The 15,244-nt window shown below is 42.0% G+C and overlaps 1 protein-coding gene and 1 pseudogene across 7 annotated transcripts in view; one reads left to right on the top strand and one right to left on the bottom strand.

Moving 5' to 3' along the window:
* NINL (ninein like) overlaps positions 1 to 15,244 on the top strand; it is a 193,973-nt gene that overhangs the window by 26,011 nt on the left and 152,718 nt on the right. The window lies entirely within an intron of this gene.
* Positions 13,246 to 13,849, bottom strand: LOC128773403 (28S ribosomal protein S7, mitochondrial-like; annotated as a pseudogene).

Genomic DNA, 15,244 nt, shown 5'->3' with positions numbered 1-15,244 from the left:
ACTTTGGAGGGCTGGTGCAGGGGTCACTTTAAAAGAACGTATCCGCGGGAATCCCGCTGTTCCGCCAAACCTTTGAAAACTAGGTTCTACAGTCGTTTCCGTTCCTGCAGTTTGCGTTGTCCTCGGAACGAGTTTTGCAGCTATTTGGCCCCTCGGCTGAAGTGGACGCTAACCTTCTGGTGAGCAGTCCGGCATCGGGGAGAGGGCAGTGGCCCTCACTGATGATGCCGAGGTTAAACGGTGTAGCGAAAGCCGCAGCCGCAACTGCGGCGCTGACTTTTCCTTCCCCGACGCGCAGCTGCCGGGTGCCCTGGCCCCTGGAACGCCCACAGCGCCGCTGTGTCCCTCAGCCTCTCCCATCACCTGCAGAGCTCGAGGCCTGGTTCCTCTGAGCAGGCCACGTTCTCCACAGAACGATCTCCTGTAGATAAGATTGCATCCTTCTATATAGGAAGTTTTTAGGGTGTACCTTTCTTTTGTTGTATCGCGAGTTTGCGCTTGGGAAAACGGTTTGAAACACGCCATTGTCAGGGACTATAAAGTCTGTTGGAAATTTTATGTGTCCTACCAATTGTTTGGCAGGATCGTCCTTTTCCTCCCATTGGTGGGCTCAGTCACAAATCTCAGTAGGAGTCTGTCCAATCTCTTCTGGTGTTTCACACTCATAAATCATGCCCTGGAGACTTAGGCCAAGCCGTCCTACAGTGGGGGGTGGGAATGGGGTCCAAAGAAAGAACTGTGGAGCTGGAGGGCTTGGAGAGGGTCAAGTGTTGCTCAAGGTTTCACCGCCAGCACTGTCAATAGGTGGGAGGAATTATGGGTGACCATGAGTTTTTCTTAAAGGCCTTTACCACGTTTTCCACATTGGACTTCGAAATACTTTTCAAAGCAGAAAATTAAAAAAAAAAAGTTAAGTTAAAATTTGTTAAAGAAGACGCTAAGCAGCCCCACAGTTTTATGAACTGTGTGCAAGAGTATGTATCCTAAAAGAAAAATGCTAAGGCAAAGAAGCAGTGTATCACTGTGCTTGCTGTGCCTTTTGTTTGGCTTACATACATATCATCTGTTGGTGGTTTAAACTGTTACAGATTGAACTAGCCTGTACTGGCAAATAGAAGTGGGTCTTCTGTGCTTACATATGTGTGTGTGTGTGTGTGTGTGTGTGTGTGTGTGTGTGTGTATCTATCTATATATATATAGATATATATATTTATAATTCAGATTCAATAAAAAATAGAGGATAATCATTTTTGCAGAATGAGAAAATAACAAGCCTTCTCCGAAGAACCTGAACTTCATGTAACATTTAACACCATCATATTAGAAAAAGAACATATCACAAAGGAAAAGTTAGGGTTTCAACATTTTTTAAGTTGTGGACTTCATATAATCTTTGCTGGAAAACCGTTTTTCTTTAAGTCCTATTTATCTCTTTACATTGTGATTTGCAGGGCTGCTCAGAGGTGACTTAACTGACACAGTCATTTGCCAACAGTATGTTGAAATCCCTTAGTGTTAGTGTGTCTTTTGTTCTGCTCCTTAGTCCTTATGAACATTTGGTGGTGAAAAAGAGTAATAGTAGAGTTGCAAAATTCTAACTAAATATTCAAAGTATTCAGAGTATTCACCCTTTTATGGTGAGTGACTTTAAGTGCTGGTTGTGGAGGGTCATTTTGTGTGTGGGGGTGGAAGATGGAACATGTGGCATTTGAGATTTGGGCATGTGAGAGGAGAGATCCCTCTAACCATATTCTTTCTACCTTGGACACTTACCTTTGGATTTTACTATGAACAGGTCGCTGCTAGGTATCTCTCTCCCTCCCTGGCTCAAGAAAGGTCTATAATAAGGAGGCAAAAACAGTTTCCTGGCCTCACATTTTGAACTAGAAGTTTCAGAGGGGTAGTCAGGGGGAATTGTGTGGCTCCTGACTAGAAGGGGAACAGTGCCCTCTGACTTAGAAGGGCAACACTAAGGCCACATCCACTTTGCTCTTGATTCCATGGTCATTCTGTAACAGGTTGAGTGGCAGTGGCTGTAACTGAACTTTAGATTTGGGCTTAGCTCAGTCCTTGGCTTCAAGTACAAATTAAGAATTCAGGCTCAAGGCCAGATATTTGGTTAATCACAAGCAGGAGGCCAAAACTTTGGGTCAGACTCTACCTGGAGCTATTTGGAGGGCAGCAGTAGCAGAAGGCTTTCCATTCCCCATCCTTGGGTTAACCTTGAGCCTCCTGGTGAGACTTCTCCACTGAAGGATTCTAAATGTTGTATTTTGTTTGTTTTTGTGAACCCAGGAGTCTTTTGGGTGGCGTTTTGTGTTTTTAACATCTTGATGAAAGTTAGAGCATGCACCTGCTTCTGCCTAGTTGTACTCATCTGTTTCTCTGAACACTGGGTTCTCTGAACCCTCTTTAACCCTTCCTTAAACTTTAAGAGATAATGGCTTCTTGTTTCTCAAAGACGGGTACATAGTCTCCCTTGAGTTGGAATCTTTGGTTTCTCAAATAAACATCCTCCAGGTAATTCTAATACACTCAAGTTTGAGAGGCACTGGTATATACCAGCTTTTGTGCATTGACTTGCTTTGTATTTCATGAGAGGAAAGTAGCAGAACCTTTTATGATGTGACAGCGGCTCTTATAACCCAGTTATCTTATTTAGGGATCTTCTTTGTTTAATAAGTTAATATTTTGATATTGGAACTTCTCAAAGTGGTTGTTTATTGTTATTGTTAAAGATCTGAAGGAAAATCTCTCTTGATAATGTCTAGTTTTTTCACTGAAGTGAAAACTTTTACATTTGTGGATGCGTATCAATTGAGATGTTTTTAGGTACCAGTGATGGAAAACCCAACTCATGTGGATGGAACTGGAGGGTATTATGCTAAGTGAAATAAGTCAGTCAGAAAAAGATATCATGTTTTCACTCATATGTGGAATTTGAGAAACTTAACAGAAGACCATAGGGGAAGGGAAGGAAAAATAAGTTACAGAGAGGGAGGCAAATCATAAGAGACCCTTAAATACAGAGAACAAACCAAGGGTTGATCGGAGGGTAGGGGAGGATGAGCACTGGGTGTTGTAAGTGATGAATCATGGGAATCTACTCCCAAAGCCAAGATTACACTGTATACCCTGTATGTTAGCTAACTTGACAATAAATTAGTTAAAAAAAAAAAAAAAAAAAAAGAAAGAAAGAAAAAGAAAAGAAAACCCAACTCAGTCTTGGCTTAAACAAGTAGGGAAGTCCTGGAAGGAAAGTATAGGACTTCAGGATGAGTTGTTCCAGTGGCTGAATCAGCAACTGGGGGCCTAGGTTGCTCCTCTTTCACACATGTTGGTGGTGGCTGTTTTACATCTGAAGGAAGAGGGAGGTTGGTTTCTGTGTCTCTTCAAGAATAAGGAGTAACACATTCAGTAGCCTTCTGGACCATGGAACCAGTCATCAGCTGTAAGGGGGCTCACCTTGGTCTGTGACAGGCCTCATACTTCCCTGTTGCTACTCCAAGGAGGCAGGGTGCATGGGAGCTGTGGGAGGGCATTCTGTGGGTACCTAATCACTGGAGAGCTAGTGTAACTCACTGCACAGGTAGAGTATGTCCTCTGGGCCCTCTGCATGGCTTGTGCATTGGTAATGCTGATGTCAGAAATGGATCACTGGTCTCTTGGTGATTTGATTTTAAATTGAGCTCTTATTGTGTGCCAGGCTCTGTTGTCTGCTTTTGGTAAATTCTTCCGTGTAGTGCTCACAGCAGTCTGCTGAGCTGGGACATGCTCTTGTCCCCATCTAGAAGACAGAGGCTTGCTACCTGCTATGTTCAGAATCACATGGCATTGAAGGGTGCACAGGGATCTAGACAGGTTCTCTGCAGATTCCATGCCTTCTAGCCTGTGAGATTTCCACCATATGTCACTGCCTAAGCAGCGAGATCATTTCTGTACATGAAAAAGAAAGTCAGGAGTTTTCAGTGCTGATAAAAAACTGACTTCCACAGTCTGTCTAGATATGTGAGGTGAGGGGGAGGTAAGGGAATTAGCAAGTCAAATTCCATTTGTAAGCAAGAGTTGTGCTTTGCATTGGTGGGCACCATGTGTGTGCATGCTCATGGAAATAAATTTAAAAAGATGAGTCTGATGTTAGGATTGGGAGTGTAGCCACCGTGTGGTCCTGCCAGGGCAACTTCCTAGGAGTGCCGTTCACACCAGGGGCCTGTGGAGTCTCCTTCAGGGTCACAGATGACTTCCACAATCTGTCTAGATATGTGAAGTGAGGGGGAGGTAAGGGAATTAGCAAGTCAAATTCCATTTGTAAGCAAGAGTTGTGCTTTGCATTGGTGGGCACCATGTGTGTGCATGCTCATGGAAATAAATTTAAAAAGATGAGTCTGATGTTAGGATTGGGAGTGTAGCCACCGTGTGGTCCTGCCAAGGCAACTTCCTAGGAGTGCCAGGGGCCTGTGGAGTCTCCTTCAGGGTCACAGATGGCATAAAGCCATAAACACAAGAACCAACATGAAGTAATATAATGAAGCATTCACTGATTTAGAGTTTAATTTAAGGGCACAGGAATTTTGTAAATAGTTATACATTACTTAAAAATCAAAAGGGTAGTCTGCTCTGTTAGACTTTAACAACAGGTTGCCACAGCCCAGGGAGAGCTCAAGGTATCCAGAACGTATTTACCCGCCCTGGCTATACACAGGTGGCCTGAGGAGGGAGGGGTTAGGACTGCCAGTGCATGTGGACTCCAGGCTTCTGGCTGTGTTCATGAACATGGACAAAAGTGGGCAAGAGTAGGCAGCACCACCAGGTCCTCGGCTGGGGAGAAACTACAGAACAGAAGAGCCTCCTCCTGACATAGTCAGGGTATGCATGTCCCCATGTGGATGGGGAATAAAACTGAGAGCTCATTGTCCCCGTGATAACAGGGAGGGTAGTACCTTCTGCCTGAAGGAAGCTGATTCCTAAGGGCCAGCTGCAGCTCAGCCAGTTAGCTCCTTGGGTTCAGGTGACTGCTTTTGTGGTCAGACTTCAGTGCGGTCACCACTCCCCAAGGACCTAAACGAAGGGAAGTAATGGTGAGTTTGCCTCTTGACTTGGCTAGAAACATAGATGCCCAATTTCTAAACTCCACGATCTACATTAGTGGCCTGCTCATAAGAACCGAAGTGCCAGTAGCACTTCTCAGAAAACTGCTTCAAACAGGATGTTTGCAGGGGTCCTTCCTAATTCAACTTTAGCCAGTCCTGCTTTGTAGCAAAAGTGTGGCTTTAAAATTAAGCAGTTCTTGGGGCGCCTGGGTGGCCCAGTTGGTTAAGCGGCCGACTTCGGCTCAGGTCACGATCTCACAGTCCGTGAGTTTGAGACCCGCGTCGGGCTCTGTGCTGACAGCTAGGAGCCTGGAGCCTGTTTCAGATTCTGTGTCTCCCTCTCTCTGACCCTCCCCCGTTCATGCTCTGTCTCTCTCTCTGTCTCAAAAATAAATAAACATTAAAAAAAAAAATTTAAAAAAAATAAATAAATTAAGCAGTTCTTGACACATTTTAAATTATTTTTGAATTTTTATTATTTCAACTTGTACACATAAAGACTTTGATGTAGATTTTATTAAAATTCTCATAATTCAAATTCTTTTTTTTTTTTAATGTTTATTTATTTATTTTGGGAGAGAGGGAGAGCGAGAGCATGCACATGACCTCAGGAACCCTGAGATCATGACCTGAGCCGAAATCAAGAGTTGGATACTCAACCAACTGAGCCACCCAGGCGCCGCATTATGAATCAACTTCTTATAAAAGGTAGCTGGCCTGCTTTGGATGCTGTCCTAGCTAAGTGATGAAAATTAAAGATAACCTGTAAAGAGACAGTGTGTGCCTCCTGATGAGAGGTACTGAGAAGGATGCTACCTCGCCCACCTCACCCTGGGGGTATTCCCGCCATAACCTGAGTCTCTGTGTGGAGACATCAGACAAACTCCATTTGTGTGATGTTCTACAGAGTAAATAACTGACTTCTATAGTCTTTAGTTATTTTAAGGTAAAAAAAAAAACATAAAGACTGAGGAACCATACTAGTTGAAAGAGGACTAAAAGGACCTGACACCTGTGTACACTACTTGATTGGAGTCAGGAAGTGGGCAGGAGAGCTGTAAAGGACATTATTGGGACAATAGACAAAATTTAAATGTTAGTGATGTGATACGTTTCCTGAATTTGATCATTGTACTTATCACTATGTCCTTCAGTTTAGTAAGTGCAGTATGAAATAATCTGAGGAAGGAGAGACAGAGTTGGAGAGAGCAAATGATACAGTGGGTGTGATAAATGGGGCAAAGTGAAAACAGTTTATCGGTGAAGCTCCAGGCATAAAGGGTATTTGGGAATTGTATGTACTGTTCTTGTTATTTTTCTATAAAGTTGATATTATATCAGAATAGAAAGGTACAAAAACAGATGTCTACCCTGTATATACTGCAATCTAAATACCTCACTTTAATTTTTCATGTTACAATGTCTCTGAATTTGGGATGCCTTTTGAAGTCAACACTGTCTTAGCATTGTGTCAGATTGGATAGCAGTTTTTCTTTTTTAGTCATTGGTCTTAGAATCAGTGGCATCTTGGATTTGATGAACTGTGGTATTTTCTCTGGCTTTATTGTCTGAAGAGGTGGGAAAAAGAAGACAGTCCTTCTAGTGGTTTCGTGTGACAGCTTTCCATTCCCTCATGCTTCACACTAGGCCAGACATCCAGGTGCCTTTGCTCATTTCCCCTCCACGCCTCATTGATATTTCAAACTCAACACATTCCAGGCTGAATGTCTGTCTTCACCTCTACCACTTTAAACTGCTCTTCCTTTGTTTCCTGTTTCAGGGAGCAGAAACATAATTTTGAGACAGTGATGGTCCTGGAATGACCCCGTGGGAAGAGCATAGGGAACTGTTCCCTTTGCATGAGTGAGATAGGTTGATGTGAGGCCCTTACCTAGTCTTACCTCAGGATGGATACTAGTTTTAGTGCTGCCCATTTCTTGAAGTGTCTTTGGGCTCCAAATGTCTGTGCCTTATTTTCCCCATTTTTTTTTTTTTTAAGTGAGAATGGCTTTCCCAAGTCTGCTAAGATAATAGACAAGGCAACTTAAAGTACCATAAAACTCCAAAATTCTGTGACTTAAAATGAGAGAGCTTTTTGATAAGACTTTTATACTAGAATCATTCAAATAGCTGATTCCTGTTAAGCAGATGACCCTGAGCTCATGTGTCAGTGAAGGCCAGGCTTGTGGCTGGGCTCCTGCTTCTTGACTCCTAGCACTTGCTCCCGGATTTCTTTCCTGTTCTGGGTCCAGTTCTGGGGGGAGACAGGGTGGGATTGATTTTTACACTTGGTGCTCACAGAGACCACCAGGCACAGGCACGTTTCATAGAACTTGTAGTGGCCTGGTGCTCCCAAGCTCCTCTCTGCACTGGGGCCACTGGTCCCTGCAGTGTTGGAAACCTCTGTGTCAGTGCATCAAGTTTCATTAGCTCTTGAGCCCCATGTGTGTCAGACTTGGAAATGGTTCCATCCCAAGGCTGGCTGGTTGCATCAGCCCAGGATTATAACATTTTATTTTAGTTTATTTTGTTTGGCATGAACTTCAAGCAACTGGAATAGCAAAATAACGGTGATTTCTCCATGACCTGGTTTCTTGGACTGCTGTGTTTCATCTTTATTAAAGATGAGTTTCTTAGCAATTCTGAATCTGCTTTTATGGTCACTGAGTTCTTGATATTGACACTGACCTTCACAGCAGGCTGATTTCTTGGAAGTAGAAACCAAAAATATTCAATCCACTGTCAGATTCTGTGGACTTTTAAATATGTGTAAAGAACAGAGAGGATCAACATGTGCCTTTAGCTCTTAATTGCATGCTGGAATTTCAGATGTGAAAGTTAGGACAATAATGAGTTGGGGGGACTGTTATGGTTTTTGAAATAAATGTTATCAGCTGTGTTATTTTATTCTCTTTTTTTGTTTGTTTATTTTGAGAGAAAGCAAGAGAAATGCACATGCGTATTCACGGGAGGGATGGAGAGAGAAGAATCTTAAGCAGGCTCCACACTCATTGTGGAGCCTGACACTGGGCTCAATCTCACGAACCCTGAGATCATGACCTGAGCTGCAATCAAGAGTTGGATACTTAACCGACTGAGCCATTCAGGCACCCCTCTCTTATTTTCTATTTAGCCAACATGAAACAAAGGTTATACCCTGGTTCTGGTGAAGAGAAGGTGTCTCACTGTTTCATAGCAGATGAATAAAAATGAATTGGGACATGGAATGTTTGGTTGAAGTATTGCTTTGTAATTTGGGGGACTATTCAAGTTAATGTTCTTTCCTTGTAATTAGGTTTAGTAATATAAAATTTTTGTATAACATTAGGACTTTCTGGTTTGGTTTAGAGCTGGAGGAGACATTTCCCCAAATATTCTGGACATGGAAAAACTTTCTTTTAAATATTAAAATTATTTTGTGTGTTTGGATATTATTAATAGGCATGAGGCAAAATGTAAAGGTTGGTAGTTCTAACTGGAGTTAGACCTCAGTGTGTGTTCAGTTACCAGCTCTGTGACTTTGGACAAATTACTTCACCTCTCTGTGCCTAGATATCATCACCTTTAATATGGGGATGACAATGGTGCCTCCCTCCCAAGGCTAAAAATTCCCAGGTGCTTAGGAATGTGCCCATTATGTGGTGAACTCAAGAAATACTAGTTTTCTATTATCAAAAGATTATGTAGCAAAAGTGAGGACCCTACTGAGGGGTCAGAAGTAGAGACCTCTTTCCAGTGGCTCTGTGCAAAGAGTAGACACCAGGACTTTCACACCTGGAAGTAGAGTGTTAGGAAAATCTCCTAGTGCCCTTTTTTATTTTTATTTTTTTCCCTCAACCTTTAAGGTCACTTGACCGAAATAAAAATAAATAGCAACAATTGTCTCAAAAAAAGAGACATCATAATGGCAAAATGTGCACACACTTCAAAAAATAATAAATTAGGTACTTAAAGGAAATGCATGCATTAACCAAGACCTTATTACTCTCCAGGTTCTGTATGCAGTGTATGTTTTGCGGAGTTGAAACATGAATGTGTGCTAGACTTCTGCTTTGTTCTGCTAATTTCAGCAATCCTCCCCACCCCACCCCCAACCCCCCATCACTGGTGTCTGCAATCTAACACATGCTTTTTTTTTTTCAATATATGAAATTTATTGTCAAATTGGTTTCCATACAACACCCAGTGCTCATCCCAAAAGGTGCCCTCCTCAATACCCATCACTCACCCTCCCCTCCCTCCCACCCCCCATCAACCCTCAGTTTGTTCTCAGTTTTTAAGAGTCTCTTATGCTTTGGCTCTCTCCCACTCTAACCTCCTTTTTTTTTTTTCCTTCCCCTCCCCCATGGGTTTCTGTTAAGTTTCTCAGGATCCACATAAGAGTGAAACTATATGGTATCTGTCTTTCTCTGTATGGCTTATTTCACTTAGCATAACACTCTCTGGTTCCATCCACGTTGCTACAAAGGGCCATATTTCATTCTTTCTCATTGCCACGTAGTACTCCATTGTGTATATAAACCACAATTTCTTTATCCATTCATCAGTTGATGGACATGTAGGCTCTTTCCATAATTTGGCTATTGTTGAGAGTGCTGCTATAAACATTGGGGTACAAGTGCCCCTATGCATCAGTACTCCTGTATCCCTTGGGTAAATTCCTAGCAGTGCTATTGCTGGGTCATAGGGTAGGTCTATTTTTAATTTTCTGAGGAACCTCCACACTGTTTTCCAGAGTGGCTTCACCAATTTGCATTCCCGTCAAGAGTGCAAGAGGGTATCCGTTTCTCCACATCCTCTCCAGCATCTATAGTCTCCTGATTTGTTCATTTTGGCCACTCTGACTGGCGTGAGGTGATATCTGAGTGTGGTTTTGGTTTGTATTTCCCTGATGAGTGACATTGAGCATCTTTTCATGTGCCTGTTAGCCATCCGGATGTCTTCTTTAGAGAAGTAACACATGCTTGATTGGGATGTCATCACTGCAATAATTTCAGGGTGTTTTTTAAATTTTATTTTTTATTGTTTAAAATTTACATCCAAATTAATTAGCATATAGTGCAACGATTTCAGGAGTAGATTCCTTAGTGCCCCTTACCCATTTAGCCCATCCCCCCTCCCACAACCCTTCCAGTAACCCTCAGTTTGTTCTCCATATTTATGAGTCTTTTGTTTTGTCCCCCTCCCTGTTTTTATATTGTTTTTGTTTCCTTTCCTTTATGTTCATCTGTTTTGTCTCTTAAAGCCCTCATATGAGTGAAGTCATATGATTTTTGTCTTTCTCTGACTAATTTCACTTAGCATAATACCCTCTAGTTCCATCCACATAGTTGCAAATGGCAAGATTTCATTCTTTTTGATTCCCAAGTAATACTCCATTGTATATATATACCACATCTGCTTTATCCATTCATCCATCGATGGACATTGGGCTCTTTCCATACTTGGGCTATTGTTGGTAGTACTGCTTCAGGATGTTTTTAATGGACAAGTGTTTGTGTGTTGATGGAGTTCCCAAGCTTGTCTGTTGATATATTCCATGGTGTGCTGAGGTGTTTCCCTTTTGTTAGGCTTTTGATTTTGTTCTGAGCATTTAGAGACTTATAAGTAGCATTCTATGAAGAATTTCAGTCTTCCTGTTTTCTTCTCTGTGCATATAAAATGTGTGCACCTCCCTTCATTCTCAAAACCGGCCAATGATTACCACTGTCTAGTCACATTGCTGGTTGGGATGAGTGTGCAATGGGATCTCTGAGCAGAACTTCCTTACTGGCTCCTCAGTGCAGGGAGAGCATGGGAGAGGTGGTGCCAGAGAGTCAGGCCTTGACAGCAGTGTGCCAGACACGTGGAATCCTGTCACGTGCCCCCTGGTGTGAAAAACTCTTAAATTGTTTTAATTTGGGTTTCTGTGCGTATTAAACGTTTGCTTATTTTTTTTTAATGAAAAGCAAGATTCTGCTCTTAGGTCATCAGCTTCCTTCCCTGGGTCTCTTGAGGACATTGTTCTTGCTGGAGTGAGAATGCTGAAGCAAGCAGCAGCATGTGCCTTCTGCTGACCTCCCAGTCTGTCCTTGCTAATAATGCATGAACATGGTGCTTTCACAGTAACATGCAAGTAACATCCGCTATCTCAGGTTCTCAGACATTTTAGAAAAAAAAAAAAGAGTGTTCATGTGAATTCTCTTCTGGAATTTCTAGCATTTGGTGGAGAATCAGATGCTCCACCTGGCTAACTGATAAAGCTCTGAGTGGTTCTGTGGCTAGTGATAACATTTCTCAAATGATAAAGGTGTGAGCTCACATTCCCGGATGTGAGTTGCCCAACAACATTCAGGAAAGAGTCTGCTCGGCAAGCCTCCCTGCTTGCTCTAGTGCCAAGCACTCGCCTTTTACTTCAAAGAGAAATCTAGGTTACTAGTCCTCGGTGCCTGTTTATCTCTCTTGAGATCTGTCTGCACCCACATCTCCCCTCTTCTTCTGGTGGCCTCCCAGGAGGAGGTGACTCACCTACCTCCATTTGGTGGAGGTGTAAGCTGCTGCTGTGGGATGGGAGGGAGATTCCAGCTTCTCACACCAGCATTCCACACTGTTGCTGCTCAGATGGGAGTGAGGTTGAGACCCTTTGAGAAGTGAATGACCCCAGGCCCTCAAAGGTAACCTGAAATTATTTTGTTCAATAAAACTAGGTATAAATGCCCTAGAATTTATAAGTCTGCAGCAGAATAAGTAACTGAAATTCAATACATGTTTTATTCTGTTTTTTCCATTCTAAGACAGCAGCCCAACCTTGGTGTTCCCTTGCCTTCAGAGAAGTTTCTGTTACAGGGCTAAAGGTGGAAGTTTCTGGAAAATGACCTCCCTCCCTTTTTAAAAAAAAATGCATATGCTAAAATTGACGTGTGTGTGTGTGTGTGTGTGTGTGTGTGTGTGTACAGTTCTGAGACTTTGAACACACATATAGATTTGTAATTGTAACAACAGTAAGAATACAGAATAGTTGCATTATCCAAAAAATACTCTTGCTGCCCAGTTGTAAGTCCTAACTCCTGCCTACCTGTTTGCTGACCTTGTAATTTTACCTTCTCCAGAATGTAATATCAATGGACTCTTACAGCATGTAACCTTTCCAGACTGGTTTCCTTCTCTCAGTATTTATCTGTGGTGTTGTTTGTATTAACAATTTCTTCCTTTTATTGATGAGTAGCATTCCAGGTGAGGATGGATGTCAATCCATTAAACAGTTGGAGGACATTAGGGTAGTTTCCAGTTTTTGACAGTTGTGAATGCAGCTGCTACAGGCATTTGTATACAGAATTGTGTGAATGTGTTTTCACTTTTCCTAGGGTAAATAATAGTGTGCGGGGTTGCTGAGTATTTGTTTAATTTGGAACTGCTTTTTTTCCAGAGTGATTTTGCCATTTTGCATTTCCAGAAGTACTGTATGAGAATTTAATTTGTTTTCCTTGCCAGTTCTTGGTATTGGAATTTCTTAAAAATTTTAATGTCAGCTATCCTAATAGACATGTAGTGGTATCTCATTACAGTTTTAATATTCATTTCCTTATTGGTGAATGATGGTGAACATCTTTTCATAAGCTTATTTCCATTTGTATATTTTCTTTGGAAGTGTGGTCAGTTCTAGTGTTGTGCAAGGTTTTTTTTTTAAATTGGGTTTTATATTTTATTTTATTTTATTTTATTTTATTTTATTTTATTTTATTTTATTATTTATTTTTTATATTTCCAGTCAATTTTAGTAAATGGGGGTACTGCATCACATGCTATTATACCAGTCCAGGGTGAGAATTTTCTAATAAGCCTTTTCTAATAATAAAACTGCTTCCTTTGGTATCATCCTAAGTTGTACCCTGAATTGAGGGAAGGGAGGTTGGATGGGCCCTAGAGTTCCTGAGGGAAATCGAAATTGACATGTTCCCTTTTTGTAAGGAGATGGGACAGGAAGAGCAAGTTCTAGCTCCCAAAGAAAGGACTAACAGGCAATATAAATATGTTGTTTCATCCTTATGAGGACTGCCTGCCTTTAAAAAGGAACTACATTCTTAACCCACAACTGTTTTTCACCATGACAGTGGCTCCCATTATTTCTTGCAGCAGAGAGCTCTGGGCTCCTCCTAGAGCCTCCATCTTCCCTCTGTCACCAGTGGTAGTGAGCCAGGGCTCGGCTGGCCTCAGCCATCTTGTGCATGTCATGCTTCTTCTTGATCACAGGGTCCTGGTTGTGAAAAGCTTCCAGCAGCTCATGTGACAACTTCTCTGGCATCAGCATCTGCCAGTGCTGCTCCTCCCTGCACTCAGGAATCATCTACTTCGTGGCCAGGAAGCAACGACACCTGTCGGCTACTAGCAAAGGGACCTAGTAGAAATGGCCACCTCTGAGGATGGATACCAGCTCAATCACCAGCCCATCCAGGCTCAGTTTTTTCAGTGCTTGGTGGAAGATGGCATAAGGGTTATGTTTGATGGTTGCCAGTTCCTCTGCAGAAGCAGCATGGTACTTCTCAAACTGCTTCCTTTTCACAGTTTCCAGAGTGTGCATCATGAGGGGTCTGGCCAGTACTTCGTTTCCGCCTTTCATCATCATGTTGGTGAATTTACGGATCATTGGGTCTTCCTACACAGAGCTTGTTTTTGTTGCTGGGTCAGCTTTGATACATGTTGATCTGTGGATCCCTGTATTCAGGACCAGAGTGGCTTCACCTCACTTGGGTTAGCGCTGGAAGCCCCAGGATGCACTCCATATGTGCAACTCCAGGACCACCCTCACACAGACTTCACCTGGGGGGACAACCATCTTGGCTGGCCACAAGGGCCCCAAGAAGGCTGCCCTTGGCATGCGTTGGGAGACGGGGAAAAGGCTCCCCAGGACCCTAAATCTGCATGTCCCCCATTAATCTGGGTATTAAAAGTCTCTCATTCCAGAGTTGAAAGGGAAGAGTCAAAAGGAAACATTCGGTGTCTCATTATCCATTCCAGGGCTCTCAGCCACCATGCAGGCCTTGTCTCTAACTGTTCAGTTTTTAATAGCTCTTTATATATCATCTATGCAGACTTTTTGTGGGATATGTGGTTGGCAACGATTTCCTCACAGTTTGTGGCTTGTCTTTTCATTCTCTGTGCAGTGCCTTTGATACAGCAAAAAGTTTTAATTTTGTTGAAATCCAATTTATCGATGTATCTTGTATAGATTTTACTTTTAGTGTCTTATTTAAAAAGTCACCTCACTCCAGGCATAAAGATATCCTGCTGTGTTTTCTTCCAAAAGTGCTATCCTTTTACGTTTTATGTTTAGAGTGGTGATAAATTTTGAGTTAAGTTTGGTACTAGGTATAAGGTTTATGCTGAGGTTTTTTTTTCCTCTTTGCATGTGGATGTTTGAGTGTTCCAGTACCATTTGTTGCAGAGACTATTCTTACTCTATTGAATTCTTTTGCAACTTTGTCAAAGATCAAATGGCTGTATTTGTGAATCTGATAGTGGATTCTTTGGATTCTCTTCCACTGACGATATGTATTTGTTTATCCATTCACCAAACCACACTGCCTTGATATGAGAGCTTTAAACCAAGTCTTAGAAGTAGGTAATATGAATCCTCCAGCTTCATTCCTTTTTTGTTGAAATACTCTTGGGTATTCTAGTTCCTTTGCCTTTCTGTATGTGTTTTATTAAAAAAAATTTTTTTAACGTTTATTCATTTTTGAGAGAAGAGAGTGACAGAGCACAAGCAGGGGTGGGGCATAGAGAGAGGGAGACAAGAATCCAAAGCAGGCTTCAGGCTCTGAGCTGTCAGCACAGAGCCCAATGCAGGGCTCGATCTCATGACCTGATTGAGATCATGACCTGAGCCGAAGTCAGATGCTTAACAGACTGAGCCACAAAGGTGCCCCTGCCTTTCTGTATGCATTTTAAAACTCACTTGTCTATATCAATTCTGCTGAGATTTCTGTTGGAATTAGGTTAAATCTGTGGCTCAGTTTGAGAATTGACAATTATATTGAGTTTTCTAATTCATAAAAACAGTATGCGTCTCCATTTATTTAGATTTTCTTTGATTTCTTTCATTTACGTTTTGTAGTTTTCAGCATGCAAATCTGCAGATTTTGTTAGGATTATATTTAAGTAGCCACTTTTTTTGC

Source organism: Panthera pardus, unplaced genomic scaffold (genome assembly GCF_024362965.1).
Source record: "Panthera pardus isolate Hobbes unplaced genomic scaffold, ASM2436296v1 HiC_scaffold_25, whole genome shotgun sequence".
Classification (NCBI taxonomy): Eukaryota; Metazoa; Chordata; class Mammalia; order Carnivora; family Felidae; genus Panthera; species Panthera pardus.
This window is presented reverse-complemented; position numbering and strand designations above follow the sequence as displayed.